The 12165-nt window shown below is 49.1% G+C and overlaps 1 pseudogene; it reads left to right on the top strand.

The window, feature by feature from the left end:
* The first annotated feature begins 1689 nt into the window (after positions 1-1689).
* On the top strand, positions 1690-11043 carry LOC116367569 (E3 ubiquitin/ISG15 ligase TRIM25-like; annotated as a pseudogene).
* The last annotated feature ends 1122 nt before the right edge of the window (positions 11044-12165 follow it).

The raw sequence follows: 12165 nt of genomic DNA, 5'->3' as shown, positions 1-12165 counted from the left end.
AGGATCAGTAACCCACACTAACCCACTACCTGTATGTCTCCTCTGTCTAGGATCAGTAACCCACACTAACCCACTACCTGTATGTCTCCTCTGTCTAGGATCAGTAACCCACTACCTGTAGGTCTCCTCTGTCTAGGATCAGTAACCCACACTAACCCACTACCTGTAGGTCTTCTCTGTCAATCTGTTTTCTACTCAGAGAATGATGCATAGTTATTAGCTAGTAAGTTTCCACTGAAACAAACTGTCTTTGTGTACCTCAGGAATGCGGCCAAGTGCTGTTTGGGTGTGACCACTGTAAGTGACATGTCCTGTTTTTTGGTATCTGCAAAGGACCCAGCTGGGTGGAGACATGCCAGAGAACAGAAACTAGCTGGAGCAGCAGCACCTAAATATCATCAGAAAAGAGTCATGAAACTGGTGGTTATCACTGTCTGCACTCTATGCCTCCACCCATGTCTTCACACAGCTGCTACCTGCCATGTAGACAGAGGTTGTACTTTTCTAGAAAAGATGAGACTCCACCCTGTTTGTTGAACTTTAGACTCTGCACTGTTGAGTGATGGTCAACTGATCCAGATTTGATCTGATAATAAAGTTGTTGTTTGAATAATCTCTCTCCCTATTGGTTACAATCTCCATGACAGGCCTCCTAGTGGTCGGTGTCCTAAGGCACTGTATCTTACTGCTGTGCCACTAGAGATCCTGGTTTGAGTCCAAACTCTGTTGACCCGGTAGACCCATGGGGCGGTCCACATTTTGCCCAGCGTTGTCCGGGTTTGGGGAGGGTATGGCCGGCAGGGATGTCCTTGTGCCAATGCGCACGAGTGACTCCTGTGGCGGGCCGGGCGCAGTGCACGCTGACACGGTCGCCGGGTGTACAGTGCACGCTGACACGGTCGCCGGGTGTACAGGGCACGCTGACATGGTCATCAGGTGTACAGGGCACGCTGACACGGTCGCCGGGTGTACAGTGCACGCTGACACCGTCGCCGGGTGTACAGTGCATGCTGACATGGTCATCAGGTGTACAGTGCACGCTGACACGGTCGCCGGGTGTACAGGGCACGCTGACACGGTCGCCGGGTGTACAGTGCACATTGACACGGTCGCCGGGTGTACAGTGCACGCTGACACGGTCGCCGGGTGTACAGTGCACGCTGACACGGTCGCCGGGTGTACAGTGCACGCTGACACCGTCGCCGGGTGTACAGTGCACGCTGACACGGTCGCCGGGTGTACAGTGCACGCTGACACGGTCGCCGGGTGTACAGTGCACGCTGACACGGTCGCCGGGTGTACAGTGCACGCTGACACGGTCGCCGGGTGTACAGTGTTTCCTCCGACACATTGGTGCTTCCGGGTTAAGAGGGCATTGTGTCAAGAAGCAGTGGGGCTTGGTTGGGTTGCGTTTCGGGAGGACGCAAGGCTCTCGACCTTTGCCTCTCGAGTCCTTATGGATGGTTCAGCGATGGGACGAGATTGTAACTACCAATTGGAAACTAGGAAAAAGGGGTAAAAAATACAACTATTTCGTATTTTATATAAAAAATACAAAATACATTGGAGAGCAGTTCAGTGTAATTCAAACGACTAAATACTCAGAAGTAATAAAATATATATTTCAAATACATACAACATAAATACTGACCAGCTCAGTCTACTACCCAACACACTGTCACACTTCCTTTCAAAGAAACCACACCCCCAGTCCAGGAGGAAGCCACTCCCCCTCTACATACAGAGAACCCAGTCCAGGAGGAAGCCACACCCCCTCTACATACAGAGAACCCAGTCCAGTAGGAAGCCACTCCCCCGCTACATACAGAGACCCCAGTCCAGTAGGAAGCCACTCCCCCTCTACATACAGAGAACACAGTCCAGTAGGAAGCCACTCCCCCTCTACGTACAGAGAACCCAGTCCAGTAGGAAGCCACTCCCCCTCTACATACAAAGAACCCAGTCCAGTAGGAAGCCAAACCCCCTCTACATACAGAGAACGCAGTCCAGTAGGAAGCCACTCCCCCTCTACATACAGAGAACACAGTCCAGGAGGAAGCCACTCCCCCTCTACGTACAGAGAACCCAGTCCAGTAGGAAGCCACTCCCCCTCTACATACAAAGAACCCAGTCCAGTAGGAAGCCACACCCCCTCTACATACAGAGAACCCAGTCCAGTAGGAAGCCACACCCCCTCTACATACAGAGAACCCAGTCCAGTAGGAAGCCACTCCCCCTCTACATACAGAGAACCCAGTCCAGTAGGAAGCCACTCCCCCTCTACATACAGGGAACCCAGTCCAGGAGGAAGCCACTCCCCCTCCTCTGGTGTAGAGTTCCATGAAACAGAAAGTCATCTTTCACACTGCCATTGCTTAACCTACGGGAGAGAGCACCAAAATGGCAGAGAATCAGGAACTGTTCTGTTGCTCCATCTGTCTGGATCTACTGAAGGATCCGGTGACTACTGCCTGTGGACACAGTTACTGTATGGGCTGTATTAAAGAAAGCTGGGATCAGGATGTTCTGAAAGGTGTCTACAGCTGTCCACAGTGCAGACAGATCTTTACCCCAAGGCCTGTTCTGAACAGGAGCACTGTGCTGACTGAAGTGGTGGAGAAACTGAAGAAGACAGGACTCCAGGCTGCTCCCCCTCCTGCTCTGTGCTATGCTGGACCTGGAGATGTGGTGTGTGATGTCTGCAGTGGGACCAGAAAGCAGAAAGCCCTCATGTCCTGTCTGGCGTGTCTGGCCTCTTACTGTGAGACTCACCTCCAACCTCACTATGAATCTCCTGCTTTCAAGAAGCACAAGCTGGTCAAAGCCACGGCACAACTACAGGAGAAGATCTGCTCTCATCATGACAAACTGCTGGAGGTTTACTGTCGTACCGATCAGCAGTGTATCTGTCTGCTGTGTGTGATGGATGAACATAAAGGCCATGATACAGTGTCAGCTGCAGCAGAGAGGACTGAGAAACAGGTAAGACCAGAACAACTTGTTGGTGACTGTCTGATAAACAAAGAATTAAAGATACAGTAGGAACTAAATCTGTTTGAATATGAGATCATTATATTATATACAATATGAAATGGATCCACAAATATGAACACAAACCTTGAGTATATTGAGTTTGCCACAAATGTATCACCATTTTCTAAAGTCAAACACTATTATCATTCTGAATGGCCTTTTATGAGTCCAAAGTTCAGTCTCAACCCCTTGATACATGTAGGCCTACCATTAAAACTATAATCATTCACATAGCAACATAATATAATATTGTAAAGGGACTTCGTCAGGATTGTCGACCTTCCTCTCTATGGGTCCTATGCCACATTACTATACTATTGATCTACTGGACTAATAAAGCTTGATAGCTCATTGAAGAGTGATTCTCCACAGAGGCAGCTGGGGATGAGTCAGCAGAAGGTCCAGCAGAGATTCCAGGAGAGAAAGAAGGAGCTGAAGGAGCTCCAACAGGCTGTGGAGTCTTTCAAGGTGAGTATTGTTGACCAGAGGAGACACACCATTTCACTTCTCCCCTCCAGTCAGAGAGAGAGAGAGAGAGAGAGAGAGGGGCCCCTATCCAATCCTACTGACCCCACTGTTGGGAACAGGCTGTCTGGACCTCTTTCAGAGAATAGACTGGTTCATGTAACTGACTGGGCTGCCTCATCACATAACCATGAGTAACCATGACGACTCATGTCCCCTATACATTAACATGGAACTGTCTCTCTCTCTCAATTGAATTAAATTCATAGGGCTTTATTGGCATGGAAATATATGTTTACATTGCCAAAGCAAGTGAAATAGACAATAAACAAAATGAAATAAACAATCAGAAATGTAGATTAAACATTACACTTGGAAGGGATTTGGGGGATGTAACCGACTGGGCTGCCTCATCACATAACCATGAGTAACCATGACGACTCAGTTCAGTGAGGTAGAAGGTGTGGAGAAGAGTTCAGAACCAGAGAAGTATTTGGTCATATGAGATTTGACTTCAGAAGAGTTCCAGGGGGTGTTGAGTGGTGGTGTCCAGTCCTCCCAGGTCGTTGGCATGGTGCAGGAGCAGATAGGGTCAAAGTAGTGGAATGGGGTAGTGGGTTTTTAATGAGTGTAGGTTAGTTGTCGTGGTGCAGGAGCAGATAGGGTCAAAGTAGTGGAATGGGGGTAGTGGGTTTTTAATGAGTGTAGGGTTAGTTGTCATGGTGCAGGAGCAGATAGGGTCAAAGTAGTGGAATGGAGTAGTGGGTTTTTAATGAGTGTAGGTTAGTCACATGCGCTGAATACAACAGGTGTTTTTACCTCACAGTGAAATGCTGAATACAACAGGTGTTTTTACCTCACAGTGAAATGCTGAATACAACAGGTGTTTTTACCTCACAGTGAAATGCTGAATACAACAGGTGTTTTTACCTCACAGTGAAATGCTGAATACAACAGGTGTTTTTACCTCACAGTGAAATGCTGAATACAACAGGTGTAGTAGACCTTACAGTGAAATGCTGAATACAACAGGTGTTTTTACCTCACAGTGAAATGCTGAATACAACAGGTGTAGTAGACCTTACAGTGAAATGCTGAATACAACAGGTGTAGGTAGACCTTACAGTGAAATGCTGAATACAACAGGTGTTTTTACCTCACAGTGAAATGCTGAATACAACAGGTGTTTTTACCTTACAGTGAAATGCCGAATACAACAGGTGTTTTTACCTTACAGTGAAATGCTGAATACAACAGGTGTTTTTACCTCACAGTGAAATGCTGAATACAACAGGTGTTTTTACCTCACAGTGAAATGCTGAATACAACAGGTGTTTTTACCTCACAGTGAAATGCTGAATACAACAGGTGTTTTTACCTGACAGTGTAATGCTGAATACAACAGGTGTTTTTACCTCACAGTGAAATGCTGAATACAACAGGTGTTTTTACCTCACAGTGAAATGCTGAATACAACAGGTGTTTTTACCTCACAGTGAAATGCTGAATACAACAGGTGTTTTTACCTTATACCTTTTACCTTAAAGTAACAAGTAATTAAAGAGCAGCAGTAACAATAGTGAGACTAAAAACAGACTATATACAGGCGGGAACCGGTACAGAGTCAATGCACGGGGTCATCGGTTAGTTGAGTTCATATCAAGACTTGTATGTGTTGTGATATTGTTGTCAGGATGTTGAAGAGAGGGAAAGATTGAAGCGTCATTGGGGTTGGACGGGGTTGGGGGAGTTTGGAAGGGATTTGGGGGATGGGGGAGGGTCTATTAGAAGTTAGTAGGACTCTTTTATTTTCTCAGAAGTACTGAGTTAGGTAGGAGGATTTAGAGTGGTGTAAACCGTGATTGAACACACTCCAGAACAGTAGGTGGCGCCATGCACCTTTAACGTTGGTTTGAGGACCTCCATTATATCATAGAAGAAGAAGTTGGTCTGTGAGGGTTTTGTTGTTCCTGAGGAGGGCTACTATTCTTTTCTCTTTTGGTTTTCAAGTATTTTCAGAATTTATTAAAGCCAAAGCTAAAGCTTCCCTAAACAATTCAATATATCAGTCAATATATTTTCTCTGTGATTTATTTTCTCTCCGTCAACCGTTCCATCGCATCTTAACCGTCTTACCGGGCGGCCACTAGGACCCAGGGGAGGCTGCTGCTGCAGAGGCTGCTGCACCGCTCGTGACTGTCAGTCCTCCTTGTAGCTCATTGGTTAAGCTGTGGCTCGAGCCTGTTAACAGTTAACGGACAGGAAACGGCTCTGACAGGACACATTCATGTCGAGGCAGTGATGTGAATGTGTGGTAAGTTAGAATAGAGAGAGAGAGTTTTCACTACTATAGACTTTGGTCATAATCAAAGCTTTGTTAACCAATAGGTTTTTATGTGAGGCTGCCTGTAAGTTACAGTGTAACAGACGTTACTAACGGTAACGGTGTCTTTTAAATTCGACATAAGTTATGTGGCGATGATATCTAGTTAACGTTGTATTTAATGTAGTGTAATGACCTGACTAGATCATAAAGGAACAATTGTCCAGACAGAGGATTGAGTTACGAATTGACGGTTTATTAGCAACTTTACACAGGCTACTGTTTGGCCTTAGCTCACGCCAAATAAATGAAAGATACCCCACAAGCCAATCGGGACCTTCTCTTGTGAAGCCCAGACGGAAGAGAGAGAACAAAGGCTGAACCTTAACTTCCAATGCCCCGCCCCCTCCACGCCACTCCGCCAACCACCAGGATGCCCGGCATCAGAACATCCCAGGCATTCCTGTGATTGGCAGATAGCAGGTTGATTGGCATGTCGGACCCCGCGAACACTGGGAACTGGTAAGTACAACACAACCAGCTACTAGCCGAACACATAACACACAGCTGTCTGTGCGGGTCGCTACAGTAGTTTTACTATCTGTGCCAGGCTATAAATGACACAGATAAAATCTAGTTAACGTTGTATTTAATGTAGTTTTACTATCTGTGCCAGGCTATAAATGACACAGATAATATCTAGTTAACGTTGTATTTAATTGATCACAGCTTTCTGCTTTCCATGTCGGAGTTTTTGGTAAAAAACATTACATTTGATTATTTTGCCAGTAATGGCTGCAAAAATTAGAAAAAAATATTTCTTTATCTTTGTCAAACAGGGCTGGACGTCCCAAAGAGGTTAAAGTTCTGAATGATGATATGAGATATATATATATATATATATGATATACCAAGAGGTGTTCTGTACCTGTCTGTCCAGGAGGGAGGAGAGTAGAGCAGGACCAAGAGGTGTTCTGTACCTGTCTGTCCAGGAGGGAGGAGAGTAGAGCAGGACCAAGAGGTGTCCTGTACCTGTCTGTCCAGGAGGGAGGAGAGTAGAGCAGGACCAAGAGGTGTTCTGTACCTGTCTGTCCAGGAGGGAGGAGAGTAGAGCAGGACCAAGAGGTGTTCTGTACCTGTCTGTCCAGGAGGGAGGAGAGTAGAGCAGGACCAAGAGGTGTTCTGGACCTGTCTGTCCAGGAGGGAGGAGAGTAGAGCAGGACCAAGAGGTGTTCTGTACCTGTCTGTCCAGGAGGGAGGAGAGTAGAGCAGGACCAAGAGGTGTTCTGTACCTGTCTGTCCAGGAGGGAGGAGAGTAGAGCAGGACCAAGAGGTGTCCTGTACCTGTCTGTCCAGGAGGGAGGAGAGTAGAGCAGGACCAAGAGGTGTTCTGTACCTGTCTGTCCAGGAGGGAGGAGAGTAGAGCAGGACCAAGAGGTGTTCTGTACCTGTCTGTCCAGGAGGGAGGAGAGTAGAGCAGGACCAAGAGGTGTCCTGTACCTGTCTGTCCAGGAGGGAGGAGAGTAGAGCAGGACCAAGAGGTGTTCTGTACCTGTCTGTCCAGGAGGGAGGAGAGTAGAGCAGGACCAAGAGGTGTTCTCTACCTGTCTGTCCAGGAGGGAGGAGAGTAGAGCAGGACCAAGAGGTGTTCTGGACCTGTCTGTCCAGGAGGGAGGAGAGTAGAGCAGGACCAAGAGGTGTTCTGTACCTGTCTGTCCAGGAGGGAGGAGAGTAGAGCAGGACCAAGAGGTGTTCTGTACCTGTCTGTCCAGGAGGGAGGAGAGTAGAGCAGGACCAAGAGGTGTTCTGTACCTGTCTGTCCAGGAGGGAGAGGAGAGTAGAGCAGGACCAAGAGTGTTCTGTACCTGTCTGTCCAGGGATGGAGGAGAGTAGAGCAGAGGACCAAGAGGTGTTCTGTACCTGTCTGTACCAGGGAGGGAGGAGAAGTAGAGCAGGACCAAGAGGTGGTCTGTACCTGTCTCTGTCCAGGTGGGGTGGAGAGTAGAGGCAGGATCAAGAGGTTGTTCTGGACCTGTCCTGTCCAGGGTAGGGAGGAGAGGAAGAGCAGGACCAGAGGTGTTCTGGACCCTGTCTGTCCAGGAGGGGAGGAGAGATAGAGCAGGGACCAAAGAGGTGTTCTCCTACCTGTCCTGTCCAGGTGGGTGGGAGAGTAGAGCAGGATCCCAGAGGTGGTCTGGTACCCTGTCCTGTCCAGGAGGGAGGAAGAGTAGAGCAGGACCAAGAGGTGTTCTGGTACCTGTCTGTCCCAGGAGGGAGGAGAGTAGAGCAGGACCAAGAGGTGTTCTCTACCTGTCTGTCCAGGAGGGAGGAGAGTAGAGCAGGACCAAGAGGTGTTCTGTATCTGTCTGTCCAGGAGGGAGGAGAGTAGAGCAGGACCAAGAGGTGTTCTCTACCTGTCTGTCCAGGAGGGAGGAGAGTAGAGCAGGACCAAGAGGTGTTCTGTACCTGTCTGTCCAGGAGGGAGGAGAGTAGAGCAGGACCAAGAGGTGTTCTGTACCTGTCTGTCCAGGAGGGAGGAGAGTAGAGCAGGACCAAGAGGTGTTCTGTACCTGTCTGTCCAGAGGGAGGAGAGTAGAGGCAGGACCAAGAGGTGTTCTCTACCTGTCTGTCCAGGAGGGAGGAGAGTAGAGCAGGACCAAGAGGTGTTCTCTACCTGTCTGTCCAGGAGGAGGAGAGTAGAGCAGGACCAAGAGGTGTTCTGTACTGTCTGTCCAGGAGGGAGGAGAGTAGAGCAGGACCAAGAGGTGTTCTGTACCTGTCTGTCCAGGAGGGAGGAGAGTAGAGCAGGACCAAGAGGTGTTCTGTACCTGTCTGTCCAGGAGGGAGGAGAGTAGAGCAGGACCAAGAGGTGTTCTGTACCTGTCTGTCCAGGAGGGAGGAGAGTAGAGCAGGACCAAGAGGTGTTCTCTACCTGTCTGTCCAGGAGGGAGGAGAGTAGAGCAGGACCAAGAGGTGTTCTGTACCTGTCTGTCCAGGAGGGAGAGAGTAGAGCAGGACCAAGAGGTGGTCTGTACCTGTCCTGTCCAGGTGGGTGGAGAGTAGAGCAGGATCAAGAGGTGTTCTGGACCTGTCTGTCCAGGAGGGAGGAGAGGAGAGGCAGGACCAAGAGGTGTTCTGGACCTGTCTGTCCAGGAGGGAGGAGAGTAGAGCAAGGACCAAGAGGTGTTCTCTACCTGTCTGTCCAGGTGGGTGGAGAGTAGAGCAGGATCAAGAGGTGTTCTGGACCTGTCTGTCCAGGAGGGAGGAGAGTAGAGCAGGACCAAGAGGTGTTCTGTACCTGTCTGTCCAGGAGGGAGGAGAGTAGAGCAGGACCAAGAGGTGTTCTCTACCTGTCTGTCCAGGAGGGAGGAGAGTAGAGCAGGACCAAGAGGTGTTCTGTATCTGTCTGTCCAGGAGGGAGGAGAGTAGAGCAGGACCAAGAGGTGTTCTGTACCTGTCTGTCCAGGAGGGAGGAGAGTAGGAGCAGGACCAAGAGGTGTTCTGTACCTGTCTGTCCAGGAGGGAGGAGAGTAGAGCAGGACCAAGAGGTGTTCTGTACCTGTCTGTCCAGGAGGGAGGAGAGTAGAGCAGGACCAAGAGGTGTTCTCTACCTGTCTGTCCAGGAGGGAGGAGAGTAGAGCAGGACCAAGAGGTGTTCTGTACCTGTCTGTCCAGGAGGGGCCTAGTGGACCTGGCGTTCTGACTCTCTCTCTGTATCTGTCTCTCTCTCTCTCTCTGTATCTCTCACTCTCTCTCTCTCTCTCACTCTCTCTCTCTCACTCTCTCACTCTCTCACTCTCTCACTCTCTCACTCTCTCAAAATTCAATTCAAGGGCTTTATTTTCATGGGAACATGTGTTAACATTGCCAAAGCAAGTGAGGTAGATAATATATAAGTGAAATAAACAATAAAAATGAACAGTAACATTACACATACAGAAGTTTCAGAACAATAAAGACATTACAAATGTCATATTATAGATATATACAGTGTTTTAGGACACAAGATCAAATAAATAAGCATAAATATGGGTTGTATTTACAATGGTGTTTGTTCTTCACTGGTTGCCCTTTCTCTCGTGGCAACAGGTCACAAATCTTGCTGCTGTGATGGCACACTGTGGAATTTCACCCAGTAGATATGGGAGTTTTTCAAAATTGGATTTGTTTTCGAATTCTTTGTGGATCTGTGTAATCTGAGGGAAATATGTCTCTCTAATATGGTCATACATTGGGCAGGAGGTTAGGAAGTGCAGCTCAGTTTCCACCTCATTTTGTGGGCAGTGAGCACATAGCCTGTCTTCTCTTGAGAGCCATGTCTGCCTACGGTGGCCTTTCTCAATAGCAAGGCTATGCTCACTGAGTCTGTACATAGTCAAAGCTTTCCTTAATTTGGGTCAGTCACAGTGGTCAGGTATTCTGCCGCTGTGTACTCTCTGTGTAGGGCCAAATAGCATTCTAGTTTGCTCAGTTTTTTGTTAATTCTTTCCAATGTGTCAAGTAATTATCTTTTTGTTTTCTCATGATTGGTTGGGTCTAATTGTGCTGCTGTCCTGGTGCTCTGTAGGGTGTGTTTGTGTTTGTGAACAGAGCCCCAGGACCAGCTTGCTTAGGGGACTCTTCTCCAGGTTCATCTCTCTGTAGGTGATGGATTTGTTAGGGAAGGTTTGGGAATCGCTTCCTTTTAGGTGGTTATAGAATTTAACAGCTCTTTTCTGGATTTTGATAATTAGTGGGTATCGGCCTAATTCTGCTCTGTTCGTTCTGTCTCTCTCTCTCTCTCTCTCTGTCTCTCTCTCTCTCTCTCTGTCTCTCTCTCTGTCTCTCTGTCTCTCTCCTCTCTCTCTCTCTCTCTCTCTGTCTCCAGCGCTCTGCACAGTCAGCAGTGGAGGACAGTGATCAGATCTTTACTGAGCTGATCCCTCCATTGAGAGAAGGAGCTCTGAGTGAAGGAGCTGATCAGAGCCCAAGAGAAGGCTCAAGTGAGTCAAGCTGAAGGACTCCTGGAGCAACTGAAGCAGGAGATAGCTGAGCTGAGGAAGAGAAGCACTGAGCTGGAGCAGCTCTCACACACAGAGGATCACATCCATTTCCTCCAGGTAACTAAACTGTCTTGTTACATGTGATATGAAATTAACTTCATGTGAAACTATTCATCTCTATCGTTATGTTGTCCTGTCTCTCTGTCCCTGTCTCTCCCTTCCTGTCGGTCTCTGTCTCAATCTCTGTCCGTCCCTCTCTCTGTCCCTGTACGTCCCTCTCTCTCTCTCTGTCCGTCCCTCTCTCTGTCCCGTCTCTCTGTCCGTCCCTCTCTCTGTCCTTGTCCGTCGCTCTCTCTCTCTCTCTCTCTCTGTACATCCCTGTCTCTCTGTCCCTGTCTCTCTGTCCCTGTCTCTCTGTCCCTGTCTCTCTGTCCCTGTCTCTCTGTCCCTGTCTCTCTGTCCCTGTCTCTCTGTCCCCGTCTCTCGGTCCCCGTCTCTCTGTCCCTGTCCGCCGGTCCCTGTCTCTCTGTCCCTGTCTCTCTGTCCCTGTCTCTCTGTCCCTGTCCCGTCCCTCTCTCTGTCCGTCTCTCTGCTCTGTCCGTCCGTCTCTCTCTGTCCGTCCGTCCTCCACCTATCGCTGTCCGTCGCTCTCTCTCTCCGATCCTCTCTCTCTCTCTCTGTCCCTCCTCTCTCTCTCTCTGTCCCTCGCTCTCTCTGGCCGTCCCTCTCTCTCTGGCCGTCCTCTCTCTCTGTCCCGTCTCTCTCTCTGTCCGTCTCTTCTCTCTCTCTCTGTCCGTCCCTCTCTCTCTCTGTCCTTCTCTCTCTCTCTCTCTCTGTCCGTCCTCTCGTCTCTCTCTCTCTGTCCCTCTCTCTCTCTGGCCGTCCTCTCTCTCTGTCCTCTCTCTCTCTCTCTCTCTCTCTCTCTCCCTGTCCCGTCCCTCTCTCTCTCTCTCTCTCTCTCTCTGTCCGTCCGTCTCCCTCGTCTCTGTCCGTCGCTCCTCTCTCTGTCCGTCTCCCTCTCTCTGTCCGTCTCTCTGTCTTCTGTCTCCTCGTCTCTCTCTCTCTCTGTCCGTCCCTCTCTCTCTCTCTCTGTCCCTCTCTCTCTCTGGCCGTCCCTCTCTCTCTGTCCGTCTCTCTCTCCTCTCTCTCTCTCTCCTCTCTCTCTCGTCTCTCTCTGTCCGTCTCTTCTCTCTCTCGCTCTCTCTCTGTCCTCTCTCTCTCTCTCTCTGTCCGTCTCTCTCTCTCTCTCTCTCTCTCTCTCTGTCCGTCCCTCTCTCTCTGTCCGTCTCTCTCTCTCTCTCTCTTATCTCTGTCCGTCTCTCTCTCTCGTCCCTCTCTCTCTCTCTGTCAGTCTCTCTCTCT

The sequence above is a fragment of the Oncorhynchus kisutch genome, unplaced genomic scaffold, assembly GCF_002021735.2.
Source record: "Oncorhynchus kisutch isolate 150728-3 unplaced genomic scaffold, Okis_V2 scaffold1703, whole genome shotgun sequence".
NCBI classification, from domain to species: domain Eukaryota; kingdom Metazoa; phylum Chordata; class Actinopteri; order Salmoniformes; family Salmonidae; genus Oncorhynchus; species Oncorhynchus kisutch.
Note: the sequence above shows the minus strand (reverse complement) of the source record. Positions and strands in the feature narration are given on the sequence as shown.